The sequence below is a fragment of the Argiope bruennichi genome, chromosome 6 (genome assembly GCF_947563725.1).
Source record: "Argiope bruennichi chromosome 6, qqArgBrue1.1, whole genome shotgun sequence".
Taxonomy (NCBI): Eukaryota; Metazoa; Arthropoda; class Arachnida; order Araneae; family Araneidae; genus Argiope; species Argiope bruennichi.
In genome coordinates this window covers 11,511,748-11,533,356 of record NC_079156.1, presented here as the reverse complement: position 1 = coordinate 11,533,356, position 21,609 = coordinate 11,511,748, and the positions used below count along the sequence as shown (strand labels likewise).

General features: G+C 36.2%; 31 non-coding genes across 31 annotated transcripts; all 31 read right to left on the bottom strand.

The window, feature by feature from the left end:
• Positions 1-509: 509 nt before the first annotated feature.
• Positions 510-581, bottom strand: Trnah-gug (transfer RNA histidin (anticodon GUG)). The gene has a single exon. It is a non-coding gene; the product is annotated as a tRNA-His (tRNA).
• Positions 582-1,290: 709 nt separating this feature from the next.
• Positions 1,291-1,372, bottom strand: Trnas-gcu (transfer RNA serine (anticodon GCU)). Its single transcript has one exon. It is a non-coding gene; the product is annotated as a tRNA-Ser (tRNA).
• A 533-nt stretch (positions 1,373-1,905) lies between these two features.
• Trnah-gug (transfer RNA histidin (anticodon GUG)) lies at positions 1,906-1,977 on the bottom strand. Its single transcript has one exon. It is a non-coding gene; the product is annotated as a tRNA-His (tRNA).
• Positions 1,978-2,684: 707 nt separating this feature from the next.
• On the bottom strand, positions 2,685-2,766 carry Trnas-gcu (transfer RNA serine (anticodon GCU)). The gene has a single exon. It is a non-coding gene; the product is annotated as a tRNA-Ser (tRNA).
• Positions 2,767-3,299: 533 nt separating this feature from the next.
• Positions 3,300-3,371, bottom strand: Trnah-gug (transfer RNA histidin (anticodon GUG)). Its single transcript has one exon. It is a non-coding gene; the product is annotated as a tRNA-His (tRNA).
• A 706-nt stretch (positions 3,372-4,077) lies between these two features.
• Positions 4,078-4,159, bottom strand: Trnas-gcu (transfer RNA serine (anticodon GCU)). The gene has a single exon. It is a non-coding gene; the product is annotated as a tRNA-Ser (tRNA).
• Positions 4,160-4,695: 536 nt separating this feature from the next.
• Trnah-gug (transfer RNA histidin (anticodon GUG)) lies at positions 4,696-4,767 on the bottom strand. Its single transcript has one exon. It is a non-coding gene; the product is annotated as a tRNA-His (tRNA).
• Positions 4,768-5,470: 703 nt separating this feature from the next.
• Trnas-gcu (transfer RNA serine (anticodon GCU)) lies at positions 5,471-5,552 on the bottom strand. The gene has a single exon. It is a non-coding gene; the product is annotated as a tRNA-Ser (tRNA).
• A 536-nt stretch (positions 5,553-6,088) lies between these two features.
• On the bottom strand, positions 6,089-6,160 carry Trnah-gug (transfer RNA histidin (anticodon GUG)). The gene has a single exon. It is a non-coding gene; the product is annotated as a tRNA-His (tRNA).
• A 704-nt stretch (positions 6,161-6,864) lies between these two features.
• Positions 6,865-6,946, bottom strand: Trnas-gcu (transfer RNA serine (anticodon GCU)). Its single transcript has one exon. It is a non-coding gene; the product is annotated as a tRNA-Ser (tRNA).
• Positions 6,947-7,479: 533 nt separating this feature from the next.
• Positions 7,480-7,551, bottom strand: Trnah-gug (transfer RNA histidin (anticodon GUG)). Its single transcript has one exon. It is a non-coding gene; the product is annotated as a tRNA-His (tRNA).
• Positions 7,552-8,258: 707 nt separating this feature from the next.
• Trnas-gcu (transfer RNA serine (anticodon GCU)) lies at positions 8,259-8,340 on the bottom strand. The gene has a single exon. It is a non-coding gene; the product is annotated as a tRNA-Ser (tRNA).
• A 533-nt stretch (positions 8,341-8,873) lies between these two features.
• Positions 8,874-8,945, bottom strand: Trnah-gug (transfer RNA histidin (anticodon GUG)). Its single transcript has one exon. It is a non-coding gene; the product is annotated as a tRNA-His (tRNA).
• Positions 8,946-9,650: 705 nt separating this feature from the next.
• Trnas-gcu (transfer RNA serine (anticodon GCU)) lies at positions 9,651-9,732 on the bottom strand. Its single transcript has one exon. It is a non-coding gene; the product is annotated as a tRNA-Ser (tRNA).
• A 533-nt stretch (positions 9,733-10,265) lies between these two features.
• Positions 10,266-10,337, bottom strand: Trnah-gug (transfer RNA histidin (anticodon GUG)). The gene has a single exon. It is a non-coding gene; the product is annotated as a tRNA-His (tRNA).
• Positions 10,338-11,044: 707 nt separating this feature from the next.
• Trnas-gcu (transfer RNA serine (anticodon GCU)) lies at positions 11,045-11,126 on the bottom strand. Its single transcript has one exon. It is a non-coding gene; the product is annotated as a tRNA-Ser (tRNA).
• Positions 11,127-11,659: 533 nt separating this feature from the next.
• Positions 11,660-11,731, bottom strand: Trnah-gug (transfer RNA histidin (anticodon GUG)). The gene has a single exon. It is a non-coding gene; the product is annotated as a tRNA-His (tRNA).
• A 705-nt stretch (positions 11,732-12,436) lies between these two features.
• On the bottom strand, positions 12,437-12,518 carry Trnas-gcu (transfer RNA serine (anticodon GCU)). Its single transcript has one exon. It is a non-coding gene; the product is annotated as a tRNA-Ser (tRNA).
• A 536-nt stretch (positions 12,519-13,054) lies between these two features.
• Positions 13,055-13,126, bottom strand: Trnah-gug (transfer RNA histidin (anticodon GUG)). The gene has a single exon. It is a non-coding gene; the product is annotated as a tRNA-His (tRNA).
• Positions 13,127-13,829: 703 nt separating this feature from the next.
• On the bottom strand, positions 13,830-13,911 carry Trnas-gcu (transfer RNA serine (anticodon GCU)). The gene has a single exon. It is a non-coding gene; the product is annotated as a tRNA-Ser (tRNA).
• Positions 13,912-14,448: 537 nt separating this feature from the next.
• Trnah-gug (transfer RNA histidin (anticodon GUG)) lies at positions 14,449-14,520 on the bottom strand. The gene has a single exon. It is a non-coding gene; the product is annotated as a tRNA-His (tRNA).
• A 706-nt stretch (positions 14,521-15,226) lies between these two features.
• Trnas-gcu (transfer RNA serine (anticodon GCU)) lies at positions 15,227-15,308 on the bottom strand. Its single transcript has one exon. It is a non-coding gene; the product is annotated as a tRNA-Ser (tRNA).
• A 533-nt stretch (positions 15,309-15,841) lies between these two features.
• On the bottom strand, positions 15,842-15,913 carry Trnah-gug (transfer RNA histidin (anticodon GUG)). The gene has a single exon. It is a non-coding gene; the product is annotated as a tRNA-His (tRNA).
• A 703-nt stretch (positions 15,914-16,616) lies between these two features.
• Positions 16,617-16,698, bottom strand: Trnas-gcu (transfer RNA serine (anticodon GCU)). The gene has a single exon. It is a non-coding gene; the product is annotated as a tRNA-Ser (tRNA).
• Positions 16,699-17,231: 533 nt separating this feature from the next.
• Positions 17,232-17,303, bottom strand: Trnah-gug (transfer RNA histidin (anticodon GUG)). The gene has a single exon. It is a non-coding gene; the product is annotated as a tRNA-His (tRNA).
• Positions 17,304-18,007: 704 nt separating this feature from the next.
• On the bottom strand, positions 18,008-18,089 carry Trnas-gcu (transfer RNA serine (anticodon GCU)). Its single transcript has one exon. It is a non-coding gene; the product is annotated as a tRNA-Ser (tRNA).
• Positions 18,090-18,622: 533 nt separating this feature from the next.
• On the bottom strand, positions 18,623-18,694 carry Trnah-gug (transfer RNA histidin (anticodon GUG)). The gene has a single exon. It is a non-coding gene; the product is annotated as a tRNA-His (tRNA).
• Positions 18,695-19,398: 704 nt separating this feature from the next.
• Trnas-gcu (transfer RNA serine (anticodon GCU)) lies at positions 19,399-19,480 on the bottom strand. The gene has a single exon. It is a non-coding gene; the product is annotated as a tRNA-Ser (tRNA).
• Positions 19,481-20,013: 533 nt separating this feature from the next.
• Positions 20,014-20,085, bottom strand: Trnah-gug (transfer RNA histidin (anticodon GUG)). The gene has a single exon. It is a non-coding gene; the product is annotated as a tRNA-His (tRNA).
• A 706-nt stretch (positions 20,086-20,791) lies between these two features.
• Trnas-gcu (transfer RNA serine (anticodon GCU)) lies at positions 20,792-20,873 on the bottom strand. Its single transcript has one exon. It is a non-coding gene; the product is annotated as a tRNA-Ser (tRNA).
• A 535-nt stretch (positions 20,874-21,408) lies between these two features.
• On the bottom strand, positions 21,409-21,480 carry Trnah-gug (transfer RNA histidin (anticodon GUG)). The gene has a single exon. It is a non-coding gene; the product is annotated as a tRNA-His (tRNA).
• Between the last annotated feature and the right edge of the window lie 129 nt (positions 21,481-21,609).

Sequence of the window (21,609 nt, the reverse complement as noted above, 5' to 3'; positions counted from 1 at the left end):
TTGGCAGAATAAAAAAAATATTTGACAATTTTTTTCCTATTATTATTTTAATCGATTCCGGACTGGAATATTCACCTCTTTCGGAGAAGACTGTACGGGAAGGAGAGAGATTATGACCAGACCAAATATAAATTATTCAGAATTCTTGTGTTGTGTTATTGTTGTGACTTATGGCACTTTACAAGGTAGCTGAAAGTTATCTCTAGAAATCTTTGTTGCGATATCATACTGTTTAACAAAATTTCCTCTTCTTATTATGCTAATAAGCGCATTCTTATGCGGACCTTTTAGTTTCCGTCATCTCTTCAGATGGATAAAGAGATTAGATATGAAAATTTCCTTGTCATGCAAAACTAATGTCAAAAATGCAGTGATATATCAGTCATTAGCTGAGAAGAAAATATTTTGATATGCGTCCATTGTATTTGTGGAATTCATGATCATATTTCGGAGTAGACGAGCATGTTTCAGAATTTTTTTTTATTTAAAAAAAAAGGCATTTGAGCCTCTGCCGTGACCAGGATTCGAACCTGGGTTATTGCGGCCACAACGCAATGTACTAACCACTATACGATCACGGCGACAAGGAAGATTCTCAGTGATAGCCTTTTAAGGAAACTGCGACTCTTAATCGAAGATGGGTTTTCAAAACTTGAAATAGACCGTGAAATAATTGAAAATCCCGAACAATTGTCAACAGAGGGCACCACGAAAATGAAAGCACCAAATCAATTTTTCAAATCTATACAAAATTAATAAATGCGTTAAACAGTTTGAAAGATTTTCATAAATGTCTTTTTTTTTTTTTTCCCCCTTTAAAAAATCTTTTCAGAAATTTATAATGCATAGGTTAAAAGACTGGCTTTTATATGAATTTTTTAAATGATTGCCCACAACTCTACAAATATGGAGCTTCATGCCAGGATACAGATGCTTGCCTCCACAACGCTCGCATCTGGTATCTTTACCAGGCGGAATACGAACGGAACCTTGAATAAATTGTGGGCAGGTAAGAAAATATATCACCAGTTTGATAAAGCATTGCAGGGCTTTAGAAAAAATTGGTAATAAAATCCGCGAAATAAAAACGTGGCAAAAAAATTCTCTGACAATTTAAAAAATGCCCATCAGAGAGGAAAAGAAAAAGCTGGATCATTCTTGTGACAAGTTGGGACTACATATATCGAAGGGTAAAACCCTGTCAATTCGATACAAGTGTAATTTAAAACATGTAGTCCGTACCGACGCATCATTCAATTCGCGAAAGGACTCAAACTGAAGATCGGGAAACGACGAGGATGGGATTCGAACCCACGCGGGCAGTGCCCAATGGATTAGCAGTCCATCGCCTTAACCACTCGGCCACCTCGTCCGAAATCTCTAATGTTATTACTCATTGGCAGAATAAAAAAAATATTTGACAATTTTTTTCCTATTATTATTTTAATCGATTCCGGACTGGAATATTCACCTCTTACGGAGAAGACTGTACGGGAAGGAGAGAGATTATGACCAGACCAAATATAAATTATTCAGAATTCTTGTGTTGTGTTATTGTTGTGACTTATGGCACTTTACAAGGTAGCTGAAAGTTATCTCTAGAAATCTTTGTTGCGATATCATACTGTTTAACAAAATTTCCTCTTCTTATTATGCTAATAAGCGCATTCTTATGCGGACCTTTTAGTTTCCGTCATCTCTTCAGATGGATAAAGAGATTAGATATGAAAATTTCCTTGTCATGCAAAACTAATGTCAAAAATGCAGTGATATATCAGTCATTAGCTGAAAAGAAAATATTTTGATATGCGTCCATTGTATTTGTGGAATTCATGATCATATTTCGGAGTAGACGAGCATGTTTCAGAATTTTTTTTTATTTAAAAAAAAAGGCATTTGAGCCTCTGCCGTGACCAGGATTCGAACCTGGGTTATTGCGGCCACAACGCAATGTACTAACCACTATACGATCACGGCGACAAGGAAGATTCTCAGTGATAGCCTTTTAAGGAAACTGCGACTCTTAATCGAAGATGGGTTTTCAAAACTTGAAATAGACCGTGAAATAATTGAAAATCCCGAACAATTGTCAACAGAGGGCACCACGAAAATGAAAGCACCAAATCAATTTTTCAAATCTATACAAAATTAATAAATGCGTTAAACAGTTTGAAAGATTTTCATAAATGTCTTTTTTTTTTTTCCCCCTTTAAAAAATCTTTTCAGAAATTTATAATGCATAGGTTAAAAGACTGGCTTTTATATGAATTTTTTAAATGATTGCCCACAACTCTACAAATATGGAGCTTCATGCCAGGATACAGATGCTTGCCTCCACAACGCTCGCATCTGGTATCTTTACCAGGCGGAATACGAACGGAACCTTGAATAAATTGTGGGCAGGTAAGAAAATATATCACCAGTTTGATAAAGCATTGCAGGGCTTTAGAAAAAATTGGTAATAAAATCCGCGAAATAAAAACGTGGCAAAAAAATTCTCTGACAATTTAAAAAATGCCCATCAGAGAGGAAAAGAAAAAGCTGGATCATTCTTGTGACAAGTTGGGACTACATATATCGAAGGGTAAAACCCTGTCAATTCGATACAAGTGTAATTTAAAACATGTAGTCCGTACCGACGCATCATTCAATTCGCGAAAGGACTCAAACTGAAGATCGGGAAACGACGAGGATGGGATTCGAACCCACGCGGGCAGTGCCCAATGGATTAGCAGTCCATCGCCTTAACCACTCGGCCACCTCGTCCGAAATCTCTAATGTTATTACTCATTGGCAGAATAAAAAAAATATTTGACAATTTTTTTCCTATTATTATTTTAATCGATTCCGGACTGGAATATTCACCTCTTACGGAGAAGACTGTACGGGAAGGAGAGAGATTATGACCAGACCAAATATAAATTATTCAGAATTCTTGTGTTGTGTTATTGTTGTGACTTATGGCACTTTACAAGGTAGCTGAAAGTTATCTCTAGAAATCTTTGTTGCGATATCATACTGTTTAACAAAATTTCCTCTTCTTATTATGCTAATAAGCGCATTCTTATGCGGACCTTTTAGTTTCCGTCATCTCTTCAGATGGATAAAGAGATTAGATATGAAAATTTCCTTGTCATGCAAAACTAATGTCAAAAATGCAGTGATATATCAGTCATTAGCTGAGAAGAAAATATTTTGATATGCGTCCATTGTATTTCTGGAATTCATGATCATATTTCGGAGTAGACGAGCATGTTTCAGAATTTTTTTTTATTTAAAAAAAAAGGCATTTGAGCCTCTGCCGTGACCAGGATTCGAACCTGGGTTATTGCGGCCACAACGCAATGTACTAACCACTATACGATCACGGCGACAAGGAAGATTCTCAGTGATAGCCTTTTAAGGAAACTGCGACTCTTAATCGAAGATGGGTTTTCAAAACTTGAAATAGACCGTGAAATAATTGAAAATCCCGAACAATTGTCAACAGAGGGCACCACGAAAATGAAAGCACCAAATCAATTTTTCAAATCTATACAAAATTAATAAATGCGTTAAACAGTTTGAAAGATTTTCATAAATGTCTTTTTTTTTTTTTCCCTTTAAAAAATCTTTTCAGAAATTTATAATGCATAGGTTAAAAGACTGGCTTTTATATGAATTTTTTAAATGATTGCCCACAACTCTACAAATATGGAGCTTCATGCCAGGATACACATGCTTGCCTCCACAACGCTCGCATCTGGTATCTTTACCAGGCGGAATACGAACGGAACCTTGAATAAATTGTGGGCAGGTAAGAAAATATATCACCAGTTTGATAAAGCATTGCAGGGCTTTAGAAAAAATTGGTAATAAAATCCGCGAAATAAAAACGTGACAAAAAAATTCTCTGACAATTTAAAAAATGCCCATCAGAGAGGAAAAGAAAAAGCAGAATCATTCTTGTGACAAGTTGGGACTACATATATCGAAGGGTAAAACCCTGTCAATTCGATGCAAGTGTAATTTAAAACATGTAGTCCGTACCGACGCATCATTCAATTTGCGAAAGGACTCAAACTGAAGATCGGGAAACGACGAGGATGGGATTCGAACCCACGCGGGCAGTGCCCAATGGATTAGCAGTCCATCGCCTTAACCACTCGGCCACCTCGTCCGAAATCTCTAATGTTATTATTACTCATTGGCAGAATAAAAAAAATATTTGACAATTTTTTCCCTATTATTATTTTAATCGATTACGGACTGGAATATTCACCTCTTACGGAGAAGACTGTACGGGAAGGAGAGAGATTATGACTAGACCAAATATAAATTATTCAGAATTCTTGTGTTGTGTTATTGTTGTGACTTATGGCACTTTACAAGGTAGCTGAAAGTTATCTCTAGAAATCTTTGTTGCGATATCATACTGTTTAACAAAATTTCCTCTTCTTATTATGCTAATAAGCGCATTCTTATGCGGACCTTTTAGTTTCTGTCATCTCTTCAGATAGATAAAGAGATTAGATATGAAAATTTCCTTGTCATGCAAAACTAATGTCAAAAATGCAGTGATATATCAGTCATTAGCTGAGAAGAAAATATTTTGATATGCGTCCATTGTATTTGTGGAATTCATGATCATATTTCGGAGTAGACAAGCATGTTTCAGAATTTTTTTTTATTTAAAAAAAAAGGCATTTGAGCCTCTGCCGTGACCAGGATTCGAACCTGGGTTATTGCGGCCACAACGCAATGTACTAACCACTATACGATCACGGCGACAAGGAAGATTCTCAGTGATAGCCTTTTAAGGAAACTGCGACTCTTAATCGAAGATGGGTTTTCAAAACTTGAAATAGACCGTGAAATAATTGAAAATCCCGAACAATTGTCAACAGAGGGCACCACGAAAATGAAAGCACCAAATCAATTTTTCAAATCTATACAAAATTAATAAATGCGTTAAACAGTTTGAAAGATTTTCATAAATGTCTTTTTTTTTTCCCTTTAAAAAATCTTTTCAGAAATTTATAATGCATAGGTTAAAAGACTGGCTTTTATATGAATTTTTTAAATGATTGCCCACAACTCTACAAATATGGAGCTTCATGCCAGGATACACATGCTTGCCTCCACAACGCTCGCATCTGGTATCTTTACCAGGCGGAATACGAACGGAACCTTGAATAAATTGTGGGCAGGTAAGAAAATATATCACCAGTTTGATAAAGCATTGCAGGGCTTTAGAAAAAATTGGTAATAAAATCCGCGAAATAAAAACGTGACAAAAAAATTCTCTGACAATTTAAAAAATGCCCATCAGAGAGGAAAAGAAAAAGCAGAATCATTCTTGTGACAAGTTGGGACTACATATATCGAAGGGTAAAACCCTGTCAATTCGATGCAAGTGTAATTTAAAACATGTAGTCCGTACCGACGCATCATTCAATTTGCGAAAGGACTCAAACTGAAGATCGGGAAACGACGAGGATGGGATTCGAACCCACGCGGGCAGTGCCCAATGGATTAGCAGTCCATCGCCTTAACCACTCGGCCACCTCGTCCGAAATCTCTAATGTTATTATTACTCATTGGCAGAATAAAAAAAATATTTGACAATTTTTTCCCTATTATTATTTTAATCGATTCCGGACTGGAATATTCACCTCTTACGGAGAAGACTGTACGGGAAGGAGAGAGATTATGACTAGACCAAATATAAATTATTCAGAATTCTTGTGTTGTGTTATTGTTGTGACTTATGGCACTTTACAAGGTAGCTGAAAGTTATCTCTAGAAATCTTTGTTGCGATATCATACTGTTTAACAAAATTTCCTCTTCTTATTATGCTAATAAGCGCATTCTTATGCGGACCTTTTAGTTTCTGTCATCTCTTCAGATAGATAAAGAGATTAGATATGAAAATTTCCTTGTCATGCAAAACTAATGTCAAAAATGCAGTGATATATCAGTCATTAGCTGAGAAGAAAATATTTTGATATGCGTCCATTGTATTTGTGGAATTCATGATCATATTTCGGAGTAGACGAGCATGTTTCAGAATTTTTTTTTATTTAAAAAAAAAGGCATTTGAGCCTCTGCCGTGACCAGGATTCGAACCTGGGTTATTGCGGCCACAACGCAATGTACTAACCACTATACGATCACGGCGACAAGGAAGATTCTCAGTGATAGCCTTTTAAGGAAACTGCGACTCTTAATCGAAGATGGGTTTTCAAAACTTGAAATAGACCGTGAAATAATTGAAAATCCCGAACAATTGTCAACAGAGGGCACCACGAAAATGAAAGCACCAAATCAATTTTTCAAATCTATACAAAATTAATAAATGCGTTAAACAGTTTGAAAGATTTTCATAAATGTCTTTTTTTTTTTCCCTTTAAAAAATCTTTTCAGAAATTTATAATGCATAGGTTAAAAGACTGGCTTTTATATGAATTTTTTAAATGATTGCCCACAACTCTACAAATATGGAGCTTCATGCCAAGATACAGATGCTTGCCTCCACAACGCTCGCATCTGGTATCTTTACCAGGCGGAATACGAACGGAACCTTGAATAAAATGTGGGCAGGTAAGAAAATATATCACCAGTTTGATAAAGCATTGCAGGGCTTTAGAAAAAATTGGTAATAAAATCCGCGAAATAAAAACGTGACAAAAAAATTCTTTGACAATTTAAAAAATGCCCATCAGAGAGGAAAAGAAAAAGCAGGATCTTTCTTGTGACAAGTTGGGACCACATATATCGATGGGTAAAACCCTGTCAATTCGATGCAAGTGTAATATAAAACATGTAGACCGTACCGACGCATCAATCAATTCGCGAAAGGACTCAAACTGAAGATCGGGAAACGACGAGGATGGGATTCGAACCCACGCGGGCAGTGCCCAATGGATTAGCAGTCCATCGCCTTAACCACTCGGCCACCTCGTCCGAAATCTCTAATGTTATTACTCATTGGCAGAATAAAAAAAATATTTGACAATTTTTTTCCTATTATTATTTTAATCGATTCCGGACTGGAATATTCACCTCTTTCGGAGAAGACTGTACGGGAAGGAGAGAGATTATGACCAGACCAAATATAAATTATTCAGAATTCTTGTGTTGTGTTATTGTTGTGACTTATGGCACTTTACAAGGTAGCTGAAAGTTATCTCTAGAAATCTTTGTTGCGATATCATACTGTTTAACAAAATTTCCTCTTCTTATTATGCTAATAAGCGCATTCTTATGCGGACCTTTTAGTTTCCGTCATCTCTTCAGATGGATAAAGAGATTAGATATGAAAATTTCCTTGTCATGCAAAACTAATGTCAAAAATGCAGTGATATATCAGTCATTAGCTGAGAAGAAAATATTTTGATATGCGTCCATTGTATTTGTGGAATTCATGATCATATTTCGGAGTAGACGAGCATGTTTCAGAATTTTTTTTTATTTAAAAAAAAAGGCATTTGAGCCTCTGCCGTGACCAGGATTCGAACCTGGGTTATTGCGGCCACAACGCAATGTACTAACCACTATACGATCACGGCGACAAGGAAGATTCTCAGTGATAGCCTTTTAAGGAAACTGCGACTCTTAATCGAAGATGGGTTTTCAAAACTTGAAATAGACCGTGAAATAATTGAAAATCCCGAACAATTGTCAACAGAGGGCACCACGAAAATGAAAGCACCAAATCAATTTTTCAAATCTATACAAAATTAATAAATGCGTTAAACAGTTTGAAAGATTTTCATAAATGTCTTTTTTTTTTTTCCCCCTTTAAAAAATCTTTTCAGAAATTTATAATGCATAGGTTAAAAGACTGGCTTTTATATGAATTTTTTAAATGATTGCCCACAACTCTACAAATATGGAGCTTCATGCCAGGATACAGATGCTTGCCTCCACAGCGCTCGCATCTGGTATCTTTACCAGGCGGAATACGAACGGAACCTTGAATAAATTGTGGGCAGGTAAGAAAATATATCACCAGTTTGATAAAGCATTGCAGGGCTTTAGAAAAAATTGGTAATAAAATCCGCGAAATAAAAACGTGGCAAAAAAATTCTCTGACAATTTAAAAAATGCCCATCAGAGAGGAAAAGAAAAAGCTGGATCATTCTTGTGACAAGTTGGGACTACATATATCGAAGGGTAAAACCCTGTCAATTCGATACAAGTGTAATTTAAAACATGTAGTCCGTACCGACGCATCATTCAATTCGCGAAAGGACTCAAACTGAAGATCGGGAAACGACGAGGATGGGATTCGAACCCACGCGGGCAGTGCCCAATGGATTAGCAGTCCATCGCCTTAACCACTCGGCCACCTCGTCCGAAATCTCTAATGTTATTACTCATTGGCAGAATAAAAAAAATATTTGACAATTTTTTTCCTATTATTATTTTAATCGATTCCGGACTGGAATATTCACCTCTTACGGAGAAGACTGTACGGGAAGGAGAGAGATTATGACCAGACCAAATATAAATTATTCAGAATTCTTGTGTTGTGTTATTGTTGTGACTTATGGCACTTTACAAGGTAGCTGAAAGTTATCTCTAGAAATCTTTGTTGCGATATCATACTGTTTAACAAAATTTCCTCTTCTTATTATGCTAATAAGCGCATTCTTATGCGGACCTTTTAGTTTCCGTCATCTCTTCAGATGGATAAAGAGATTAGATATGAAAATTTCCTTGTCATGCAAAACTAATGTCAAAAATGCAGTGATATATCAGTCATTAGCTGAGAAGAAAATATTTTGATATGCGTCCATTGTATTTGTGGAATTCATGATCATATTTCGGAGTAGACGAGCATGTTTCAGAATTTTTTTTTATTTAAAAAAAAAGGCATTTGAGCCTCTGCCGTGACCAGGATTCGAACCTGGGTTATTGCGGCCACAACGCAATGTACTAACCACTATACGATCACGGCGACAAGGAAGATTCTCAGTGATAGCCTTTTAAGGAAACTGCGACTCTTAATCGAAGATGGGTTTTCAAAACTTGAAATAGACCGTGAAATAATTGAAAATCCCGAACAATTGTCAACAGAGGGCACCACGAAAATGAAAGCACCAAATCAATTTTTCAAATCTATACAAAATTAATAAATGCGTTAAACAGTTTGAAAGATTTTCATAAATGTCTTTTTTTTTTTTCCCTTTAAAAAATCTTTTCAGAAATTTATAATGCATAGGTTAAAAGACTGGCTTTTATATGAATTTTTTAAATGATTGCCCACAACTCTACAAATATGGAGCTTCATGCCAAGATACAGATGCTTGCCTCCACAACGCTCGCATCTGGTATCTTTACCAGGCGGAATACGAACGGAACCTTGAATAAAATGTGGGCAGGTAAGAAAATATATCACCAGTTTGATAAAGCATTGCAGGGCTTTAGAAAAAATTGGTAATAAAATCCGCGAAATAAAAACGTGACAAAAAAATTCTTTGACAATTTAAAAAATGCCCATCAGAGAGGAAAAGAAAAAGCAGGATCTTTCTTGTGACAAGTTGGGACCACATATATCGATGGGTAAAACCCTGTCAATTCGATGCAAGTGTAATATAAAACATGTAGACCGTACCGACGCATCAATCAATTCGCGAAAGGACTCAAACTGAAGATCGGGAAACGACGAGGATGGGATTCGAACCCACGCGGGCAGTGCCCAATGGATTAGCAGTCCATCGCCTTAACCACTCGGCCACCTCGTCCGAAATCTCTAATGTTATTACTCATTGGCAGAATAAAAAAAATATTTGACAATTTTTTTCCTATTATTATTTTAATCGATTCCGGACTGGAATATTCACCTCTTTCGGAGAAGACTGTACGGGAAGGAGAGAGATTATGACCAGACCAAATATAAATTATTCAGAATTCTTGTGTTGTGTTATTGTTGTGACTTATGGCACTTTACAAGGTAGCTGAAAGTTATCTCTAGAAATCTTTGTTGCGATATCATACTGTTTAACAAAATTTCCTCTTCTTATTATGCTAATAAGCGCATTCTTATGCGGACCTTTTAGTTTCCGTCATCTCTTCAGATGGATAAAGAGATTAGATATGAAAATTTCCTTGTCATGCAAAACTAATGTCAAAAATGCAGTGATATATCAGTCATTAGCTGAGAAGAAAATATTTTGATATGCGTCCATTGTATTTGTGGAATTCATGATCATATTTCGGAGTAGACGAGCATGTTTCAGAATTTTTTTTTATTTAAAAAAAAAGGCATTTGAGCCTCTGCCGTGACCAGGATTCGAACCTGGGTTATTGCGGCCACAACGCAATGTACTAACCACTATACGATCACGGCGACAAGGAAGATTCTCAGTGATAGCCTTTTAAGGAAACTGCGACTCTTAATCGAAGATGGGTTTTCAAAACTTGAAATAGACCGTGAAATAATTGAAAATCCCGAACAATTGTCAACAGAGGGCACCACGAAAATGAAAGCACCAAATCAATTTTTCAAATCTATACAAAATTAATAAATGCGTTAAACAGTTTGAAAGATTTTCATAAATGTCTTTTTTTTTTTTCCCCCTTTAAAAAATCTTTTCAGAAATTTATAATGCATAGGTTAAAAGACTGGCTTTTATATGAATTTTTTAAATGATTGCCCACAACTCTACAAATATGGAGCTTCATGCCAGGATACAGATGCTTGCCTCCACAACGCTCGCATCTGGTATCTTTACCAGGCGGAATACGAACGGAACCTTGAATAAATTGTGGGCAGGTAAGAAAATATATCACCAGTTTGATAAAGCATTGCAGGGCTTTAGAAAAAATTGGTAATAAAATCCGCGAAATAAAAACGTGGCAAAAAAATTCTCTGACAATTTAAAAAATGCCCATCAGAGAGGAAAAGAAAAAGCTGGATCATTCTTGTGACAAGTTGGGACTACATATATCGAAGGGTAAAACCCTGTCAATTCGATACAAGTGTAATTTAAAACATGTAGTCCGTACCGACGCATCATTCAATTCGCGAAAGGACTCAAACTGAAGATCGGGAAACGACGAGGATGGGATTCGAACCCACGCGGGCAGTGCCCAATGGATTAGCAGTCCATCGCCTTAACCACTCGGCCACCTCGTCCGAAATCTCTAATGTTATTACTCATTGGCAGAATAAAAAAAATATTTGACAATTTTTTTCCTATTATTATTTTAATCGATTCCGGACTGGAATATTCACCTCTTACGGAGAAGACTGTACGGGAAGGAGAGAGATTATGACCAGACCAAATATAAATTATTCAGAATTCTTGTGTTGTGTTATTGTTGTGACTTATGGCACTTTACAAGGTAGCTGAAAGTTATCTCTAGAAATCTTTGTTGCGATATCATACTGTTTAACAAAATTTCCTCTTCTTATTATGCTAATAAGCGCATTCTTATGCGGACCTTTTAGTTTCCGTCATCTCTTCAGATGGATAAAGAGATTAGATATGAAAATTTCCTTGTCATGCAAAACTAATGTCAAAAATGCAGTGATATATCAGTCATTAGCTGAGAAGAAAATATTTTGATATGCGTCCATTGTATTTCTGGAATTCATGATCATATTTCGGAGTAGACGAGCATGTTTCAGAATTTTTTTTTATTTAAAAAAAAAGGCATTTGAGCCTCTGCCGTGACCAGGATTCGAACCTGGGTTATTGCGGCCACAACGCAATGTACTAACCACTATACGATCACGGCGACAAGGAAGATTCTCAGTGATAGCCTTTTAAGGAAACTGCGACTCTTAATCGAAGATGGGTTTTCAAAACTTGAAATAGACCGTGAAATAATTGAAAATCCCGAACAATTGTCAACAGAGGGCACCACGAAAATGAAAGCACCAAATCAATTTTTCAAATCTATACAAAATTAATAAATGCGTTAAACAGTTTGAAAGATTTTCATAAATGTCTTTTTTTTTTTTCCCTTTAAAAAATCTTTTCAGAAATTTATAATGCATAGGTTAAAAGACTGGCTTTTATATGAATTTTTTAAATGATTGCCCACAACTCTACAAATATGGAGCTTCATGCCAGGATACACATGCTTGCCTCCACAACGCTCGCATCTGGTATCTTTACCAGGCGGAATACGAACGGAACCTTGAATAAATTGTGGGCAGGTAAGAAAATATATCACCAGTTTGATAAAGCATTGCAGGGCTTTAGAAAAAATTGGTAATAAAATCCGCGAAATAAAAACGTGACAAAAAAATTCTCTGACAATTTAAAAAATGCCCATCAGAGAGGAAAAGAAAAAGCAGAATCATTCTTGTGACAAGTTGGGACTACATATATCGAAGGGTAAAACCCTGTCAATTCGATGCAAGTGTAATTTAAAACATGTAGTCCGTACCGACGCATCATTCAATTTGCGAAAGGACTCAAACTGAAGATCGGGAAACGACGAGGATGGGATTCGAACCCACGCGGGCAGTGCCCAATGGATTAGCAGTCCATCGCCTTAACCACTCGGCCACCTCGTCCGAAATCTCTAATGTTATTATTACTCATTGGCAGAATAAAAAAAATATTTGACAATTTTTTCCCTATTATTATTTTAATCGATTACGGACTGGAATATTCACCTCTTACGGAGAAGACTGTACGGGAAGGAGAGAGATTATGACTAGACCAAATATAAATTATTCAGAATTCTTGTGTTGTGTTATTGTTGTGACTTATGGCACTTTACAAGGTAGCTGAAAGTTATCTCTAGAAATCTTTGTTGCGATATCATACTGTTTAACAAAATTTCCTCTTCTTATTATGCTAATAAGCGCATTCTTATGCGGACCTTTTAGTTTCTGTCATCTCTTCAGATAGATAAAGAGATTAGATATGAAAATTTCCTTGTCATGCAAAACTAATGTCAAAAATGCAGTGATATATCAGTCATTAGCTGAGAAGAAAATATTTTGATATGCGTCCATTGTATTTGTGGAATTCATGATCATATTTCGGAGTAGACAAGCATGTTTCAGAATTTTTTTTTATTTAAAAAAAAAGGCATTTGAGCCTCTGCCGTGACCAGGATTCGAACCTGGGTTATTGCGGCCACAACGCAATGTACTAACCACTATACGATCACGGCGACAAGGAAGATTCTCAGTGATAGCCTTTTAAGGAAACTGCGACTCTTAATCGAAGATGGGTTTTCAAAACTTGAAATAGACCGTGAAATAATTGAAAATCCCGAACAATTGTCAACAGAGGGCACCACGAAAATGAAAGCACCAAATCAATTTTTCAAATCTATACAAAATTAATAAATGCGTTAAACAGTTTGAAAGATTTTCATAAATGTCTTTTTTTTTTCCCTTTAAAAAATCTTTTCAGAAATTTATAATGCATAGGTTAAAAGAGTGGCTTTTATATGAATTTTTTAAATGATTGCCCACAACTCTACAAATATGGAGCTTCATGCCAGGATACACATGCTTGCCTCCACAACGCTCGCATCTGGTATCTTTACCAGGCGGAATACGAACGGAACCTTGAATAAATTGTGGGCAGGTAAGAAAATATATCACCAGTTTGATAAAGCATTGCAGGGCTTTAGAAAAAATTGGTAATAAAATCCGCGAAATAAAAACGTGACAAAAAAATTCTCTGACAATTTAAAAAATGCCCATCAGAGAGGAAAAGAAAAAGCAGAATCATTCTTGTGACAAGTTGGGACTACATATATCGAAGGGTAAAACCCTGTCAATTCGATGCAAGTGTAATTTAAAACATGTAGTCCGTACCGACGCATCATTCAATTTGCGAAAGGACTCAAACTGAAGATCGGGAAACGACGAGGATGGGATTCGAACCCACGCGGGCAGTGCCCAATGGATTAGCAGTCCATCGCCTTAACCACTCGGCCACCTCGTCCGAAATCTCTAATGTTATTATTACTCATTGGCAGAATAAAAAAAATATTTGACAATTTTTTCCCTATTATTATTTTAATCGATTCCGGACTGGAATATTCACCTCTTACGGAGAAGACTGTACGGGAAGGAGAGAGATTATGACTAGACCAAATATAAATTATTCAGAATTCTTGTGTTGTGTTATTGTTGTGACTTATGGCACTTTACAAGGTAGCTGAAAGTTATCTCTAGAAATCTTTGTTGCGATATCATACTGTTTAACAAAATTTCCTCTTCTTATTATGCTAATAAGCGCATTCTTATGCGGACCTTTTAGTTTCTGTCATCTCTTCAGATAGATAAAGAGATTAGATATGAAAATTTCCTTGTCATGCAAAACTAATGTCAAAAATGCAGTGATATATCAGTCATTAGCTGAGAAGAAAATATTTTGATATGCGTCCATTGTATTTCTGGAATTCATGATCATATTTCGGAGTAGACGAGCATGTTTCAGAATTTTTTTTTTATTTAAAAAAAAAGGCATTTGAGCCTCTGCCGTGACCAGGATTCGAACCTGGGTTATTGCGGCCACAACGCAATGTACTAACCACTATACGATCACGGCGACAAGGAAGATTCTCAGTGATAGCCTTTTAAGGAAACTGCGACACTTAATCGAAGATGGGTTTTCAAAACTTGAAATAGACCGTGAAATAATTGAAAATCCCGAACAATTGTCAACAGAGGGCACCACGAAAATGAAAGCACCAAATCAATTTTTCAAATCTATACAAAATTAATAAATGCGTTAAACAGTTTGAAAGATTTTCATAAATGTCTTTTTTTTTTTTCCCCTTTAAAAAATCTTTTCAGAAATTTATAATGCACAGGTTAAAAGACTGGCTTGGATATGAATTTTTTAAATGATTGCCCACAACTCTACAAATATGGAGCTTCATGCCAGGATACAGATGCTTGCCTCCACAACGCTCGCATCTGGTATCTTTACCAGGCGGAATACGAACGGAACCTTGCATAAAATGTGGGCAGGTAAGAAAATATATCACCAGTTTGATAAAGCATTGCAGGGCTTTAGAAAAAATTGGTAATAAAATCCGCGAAATAAAAACGTGGCAAAAAAATTCTCTGACAATTTAAAAAATGCCCATCAGAGAGGAAAAGAAAAAGCAGGATCATTCTTGTGACAAGTTGGGACTACATATATCGAAGGGTAAAACCCTGTCAATTCGATGCAAGTGTAATTTAAAACATGTAGTCCGTACCGACGCATCATTCAATTCGCGAAAGGACTCAAACTGAAGATCGGGAAACGACGAGGATGGGATTCGAACCCACGCGGGCAGTGCCCAATGGATTAGCAGTCCATCGCCTTAACCACTCGGCCACCTCGTCCGAAATCTCTAATGTTATTACTCATTGGCAGAATAAAAAAAATATTTGACAATTTTTTTCCTATTATTATTTTAATCGATTCCGGACTGGAATATTGACCTCTTTCGGAGAAGACTGTACGGGAAGGAGAGAGATTATGACCAGACCAAATATAAATTATTCAGAATTCTTGTGTTGTGTTATTGTTGTGACTTATGGCACTTTACAAGGTAGCTGAAAGTTATCTCTAGAAATCTTTGTTGCGATATCATACTGTTTAACAAAATTTCCTCTTTTTATTATGCTAATAAGCGCATTCTTATGCGGACCTTTTAGTTTCCGTCATCTCTTCAGATGGATAAAGAGATTAGATATGAAAATTTCCTTGTCATGCAAAACTAATGTCAAAAATGCAGTGATATATCAGTCATTAGCTGAGAAGAAAATATTTTGATATGCGTCCATTGTATTTCTGGAATTCATGATCATATTTCGGAGTAGACGAGCATGTTTCAGAATTTTTTTTTATTTAAAAAAAAAGGCATTTGAGCCTCTGCCGTGACCAGGATTCGAACCTGGGTTATTGCGGCCACAACGCAATGTACTAACCACTATACGATCACGGCGACAAGGAAGATTCTCAGTGATAGCCTTTTAAGGAAACTGCGACTCTTAATCGAAGATGGGTTTTCAAAACTTGAAATAGACCGTGAAATAATTGAAAATCCCGAACAATTGTCAATAGAGGGCACCACGAAAATGAAAGCACCAAATCAATTTTTCAAATCTATACAAAATTAATAAATGCGTTAAACAGTTTGAAAGATTTTCATAAATGTCTTTTTTTTTTCCCTTTAAAAAATCTTTTCAGAAATTTATAATGCATAGGTTAAAAGACTGGCTTTTATATGAATTTTTTAAATGATTGCCCACAACTCTACAAATATGGAGCTTCATGCCAGGATACAGATGCTTGCCTCCACAACGCTCGCATCTGGTATCTTTACCAGGCGGAATACGAACGGAACCTTGAATAAATTGTGGGCAGGTAAGAAAATATATCACCAGTTTGATAAAGCATTGCAGGGCTTTAGAAAAAATTGGTAATAAAATCCGCGAAATAAAAACGTGGCAAAAAAATTCTCTGACAATTTAAAAAATGCCCATCAGAGAGGAAAAGAAAAAGCAGGATCATTCTTGTGACAAGTTGGGACTACATATATCGAAGGGTAAAACCCTGTCAATTCGATGCAAGTGTAATTTAAAACATGTAGTCCGTACCGACGCATCATTCAATTCGCGAAAGGACTCAAACTGAAGATCGGGAAACGACGAGGATGGGATTCGAACCCACGCGGGCAGTGCCCAATGGATTAGCAGTCCATCGCCTTAACCACTCGGCCACCTCGTCCGAAATCTCTAATGTTATTACTCATTGGCAGAATAAAAAAAATATTTGACAATTTTTTTCCTATTATTATTTTAATCGATTCCGGACTGGAATATTGACCTCTTTCGGAGAAGACTGTACGGGAAGGAGAGAGATTATGACCAGACCAAATATAAATTATTCAGAATTCTTGTGTTGTGTTATTGTTGTGACTTATGGCACTTTACAAGGTAGCTGAAAGTTATCTCTAGAAATCTTTGTTGCGATATCATACTGTTTAACAAAATTTCCTCTTTTTATTATGCTAATAAGCGCATTCTTATGCGGACCTTTTAGTTTCCGTCATCTCTTCAGATGGATAAAGAGATTAGATATGAAAATTTCCTTGTCATGCAAAACTAATGTCAAAAATGCAGTGATATATCAGTCATTAGCTGAGAAGAAAATATTTTGATATGCGTCCATTGTATTTGTGGAATTCATGATCATATTTCGGAGTAGACGAGCATGTTTCAGAATTTTTTTTTATTTAAAAAAAAAGGCATTTGAGCCTCTGCCGTGACCAGGATTCGAACCTGGGTTATTGCGGCCACAACGCAATGTACTAACCACTATACGATCACGGCGACAAGGAAGATTCTCAGTGATAGCCTTTTAAGGAAACTGCGACTCTTAATCGAAGATGGGTTTTCAAAACTTGAAATAGACCGTGAAATAATTGAAAATCCCGAACAATTGTCAATAGAGGGCACCACGAAAATGAAAGCACCAAATCAATTTTTCAAATCTATACAAAATTAATAAATGCGTTAAACAGTTTGAAAGATTTTCATAAATGTCTTTTTTTTTTTCCCTTTAAAAAATCTTTTCAGAAATTTATAATGCATAGGTTAAAAGACTGGCTTTTATATGAATTTTTTAAATGATTGCCCACAACTCTACAAATATGGAGCTTCATGCCAGGATACAGATGCTTGCCTCCACAACGCTCGCATCTGGTATCTTTACCAGGCGGAATACGAACGGAACCTTGAATAAATTGTGGGCAGGTAAGAAAATATATCACCAGTTTGATAAAGCATTGCAGGGCTTTAGAAAAAATTGGTAATAAAATCCGCGAAATAAAAACGTGATAAAAAAATTCTCTGACAATTTAAAAAATGCCCATCAGAGAGGAAAAGAAAAAGCAGGATCATTCTTGTGACAAGTTGGGACTACATATATCGAAGGGTAAAACCCTGTCAATTCGATGCAAGTGTAATTTAAAACATGTAGTCCGTACCGACGCATCATTCAATTCGCGAAAGGACTCAAACTGAAGATCGGGAAACGACGAGGATGGGATTCGAACCCACGCGGGCAGTGCCCAATGGATTAGCAGTCCATCGATTTAACCACTCGGCCATCTCGTCCGAAATCTCTAATGTTATTACTCATTGGCAGAATAAAAAAAATATTTGACAATTTTTTTCCTATTATTATTTTAATCGATTCCGGACTGGAATATTGACCTCTTTCGGAGAAGACTGTACGGGAAGGAGAGAGATTATGATCAGACCAAATATAAATTATTCAGAATTCTTGTGTTGTGTTATTGTTGTGACTTATGGCACTTTACAAGGTAGCTGAAAGTTATCTCTAGAAATCTTTGTTGCGATATCATACTGTTTAACACAATTTCCTCTTCTTATTATGCTAATAAGCGCATTCTTATGCGGACCTTTTAGTTTCCGTCATCTCTTCAGATGGATAAAGAGATTAGATATGAAAATTTCCTTGTCATGCAAAACTAATGTCAAAAATGCAGTGATATATCAGTCATTAGCTGAGAAGAAAATATTTTGATATGCGTCCATTGTATTTGTGGAATTCATGATCATATTTCGGAGTAGACGAGCATGTTTCAGAATTTTTTTTTATTTAAAAAAAAAGGCATTTGAGCCTCTGCCGTGACCAGGATTCGAACCTGGGTTATTGCGGCCACAACGCAATGTACTAACCACTATACGATCACGGCGACAAGGAAGATTCTCAGTGATAGCCTTTTAAGGAAACTGCGACTCTTAATCGAAGATGGCATTTCTAAACTTGAAATAGACCGTGAAATAATTGAAAATCCCGAACAATTGTCAATAGAGGGCACCACGAAAATGAAAGCACCAAATCAATTTTTCAAATCTATACAAAATTAATAAATGCGTTAAACAGTTTGAAAGATTTTCATAAATGTCTTTTTTTTTTTCCCTTTAAAAAATCTTTTCAGAAATTTATAATGCATAGGTTAAAAGACTGGCTTTTATATGAATTTTTTAAATGATTGCCCACAACTCTACAAATATGGAGCTTCATGCCAGGATACAGATGCTTGCCTCCACAACGCTCGCATCTGGTATCTTTACCAGGCGGAATACGAACGGAACCTTGAATAAATTGTGGGCAGGTAAGAAAATATATCACCAGTTTGATAAAGCATTGCAGGGCTTTAGAAAAAATTGGTAATAAAATCCGCGAAATAAAAACGCGATAAAAAAATTCTCTGACAATTTAAAAAATGCCCATCAGAGAGGAAAAGAAAAAGCAGGATCATTCTTGTGACAAGTTGGGACTACATATATCGAAGGGTAAAACCCTGTCAATTCGATGCAAGTGTAATTTAAAACATGTAGTCCGTACCGACGCATCATTCAATTCGCGAAAGGACTCAAACTGAAGATCGGGAAACGACGAGGATGGGATTCGAACCCACGCGGGCAGTGCCCAATGGATTAGCAGTCCATCGATTTAACCACTCGGCCATCTCGTCCGAAATCTCTAATGTTATTACTCATTGGCAGAATAAAAAAAATATTTGACAATTTTTTTCCTATTATTATTTTAATCGATTCCGGACTGGAATATTGACCTCTTTCGGAGAAGACTGTACGGGAAGGAGAGAGATTATGATCAGACCAAATATAAATTATTCAGAATTCTTGTGTTGTGTTATTGTTGTGACTTATGGCACTTTACAAGGTAGCTGAAAGTTATCTCTAGAAATCTTTGTTGCGATATCATACTGTTTAACACAATTTCCTCTTCTTATTATGCTAATAAGCGCATTCTTATGCGGACCTTTTAGTTTCCGTCATCTCTTCAGATGGATAAAGAGATTAGATATGAAAATTTCCTTGTCATGCAAAACTAATGTCAAAAATGCAGTGATATATCAGTCATTAGCTGAGAAGAAAATATTTTGATATGCGTCCATTGTATTTGTGGAATTCATGATCATATTTCGGAGTAGACGAGCATGTTTCAGAATTTTTTTTTATTTAAAAAAAAAGGCATTTGAGCCTCTGCCGTGACCAGGATTCGAACCTGGGTTATTGCGGCCACAACGCAATGTACTAACCACTATACGATCACGGCGACAAGGAAGATTCTCAGTGATAGCATTTTAAGGAAACTGCGACTCTTAATCGAAGATGGCATTTCTAAACTTGAAATAGACCGTGAAATAATTGAAAATCCCGAACAATTGTCAACAGAGGGCACCACGAAAATGAAAGCACCAAATCAATTTTTCAAATCTATACAAAATTAATAAATGCGTTAAACAGTTTGAAAGATTTTCATAAATGTCTTTTTTTTTTTTTCCCTTTAAAAAATCTTTTCAGAAATTTATAATGCATAGGTTAAAAGACTGGCTTGGATATGAATTTTTTAAATGATTGCCCACAACTCTACAAATATGGAGCTTCATGCCAGGATACAGATGCTTGCCTCCACAACGCTCGCATCTGGTATCTTTACCAGGCGGAATACGAACGGAACCTTGAATAAAATGTGGGCAGGTAAGAAAATATATCACCAGTTTGATAAAGCATTGCAGGGCTTTAGAAAAAATTGGTAATAAAATCCGCGAAATAAAAACGTGGCAAAAAAATTCTCTGACAATTTAAAAAATGCCCATCAGAGAGGAAAAGAAAAAGCAGGATCATTCTTGTGACAAGTTGGGACTACATATATCGAAGGGTAAAACCCTGTCAATTCGATGCAAGTGTAATTTAAAACATGTAGTCCGTACCGACGCATCATTCAATTCGCGAAAGGACTCAAACTGAAGATCGGGAAACGACGAGGATGGGATTCGAACCCACGCGGGCAGTGCCCAATGGATTAGCAGTCCATCGCCTTAACCACTCGGCCACCTCGTCCGAAATCTCTAAAGTTATTATTACTCATTGGCAGAATAAAAAAAATATTTGACAATTTTTTTCCTATTATTATTTTAATCGATTCCGGACTGGAATATTGACCTCTTTCGGAGAAGACTGTACGGGAAGGAGAGAGATTATGACCAGACCAAATATAAATTATTCAGAATTCTTGTGTTGTGTTATTGTTGTGACTTATGGCACTTTACAAGGTAGCTGAAAGTTATCTCTAGAAATCTTTGTTGCGATATCATACTGTTTAACACAATTTCCTCTTCTTATTATGCTAATAAGCGCATTCTTATGCGGACCTTTTAGTTTCCGTCATCTCTTCAGATGGATAAAGAGATTAGATATGAAAATTTCCTTGTCATGCAAAACTAATGTCAAAAATGCAGTGATATATCAGTCATTAGCTGAGAAGAAAATATTTTGATATGCGTCCATTGTATTTGTGGAATTCATGATCATATTTCGGAGTAGACAAGCATGTTTCAGAATTTTTTTTTATTTAAAAAAAAGGCATTTGAGCCTCTGCCGTGACCAGGATTCGAACCTGCGTTATTGCGGCCACAACGCAATGTACTAACCACTATACGATCACGGCGACAAGGAAGATTCTCAGTGATAGCCTTTTAAGGAAACTGCGACTCTTAATCGAAGATGGGTTTTCAAAACTTGAAATAGACCGTGAAATAATTGAAAATCCCGAACAATTGTCAACAGAGGGCACCAC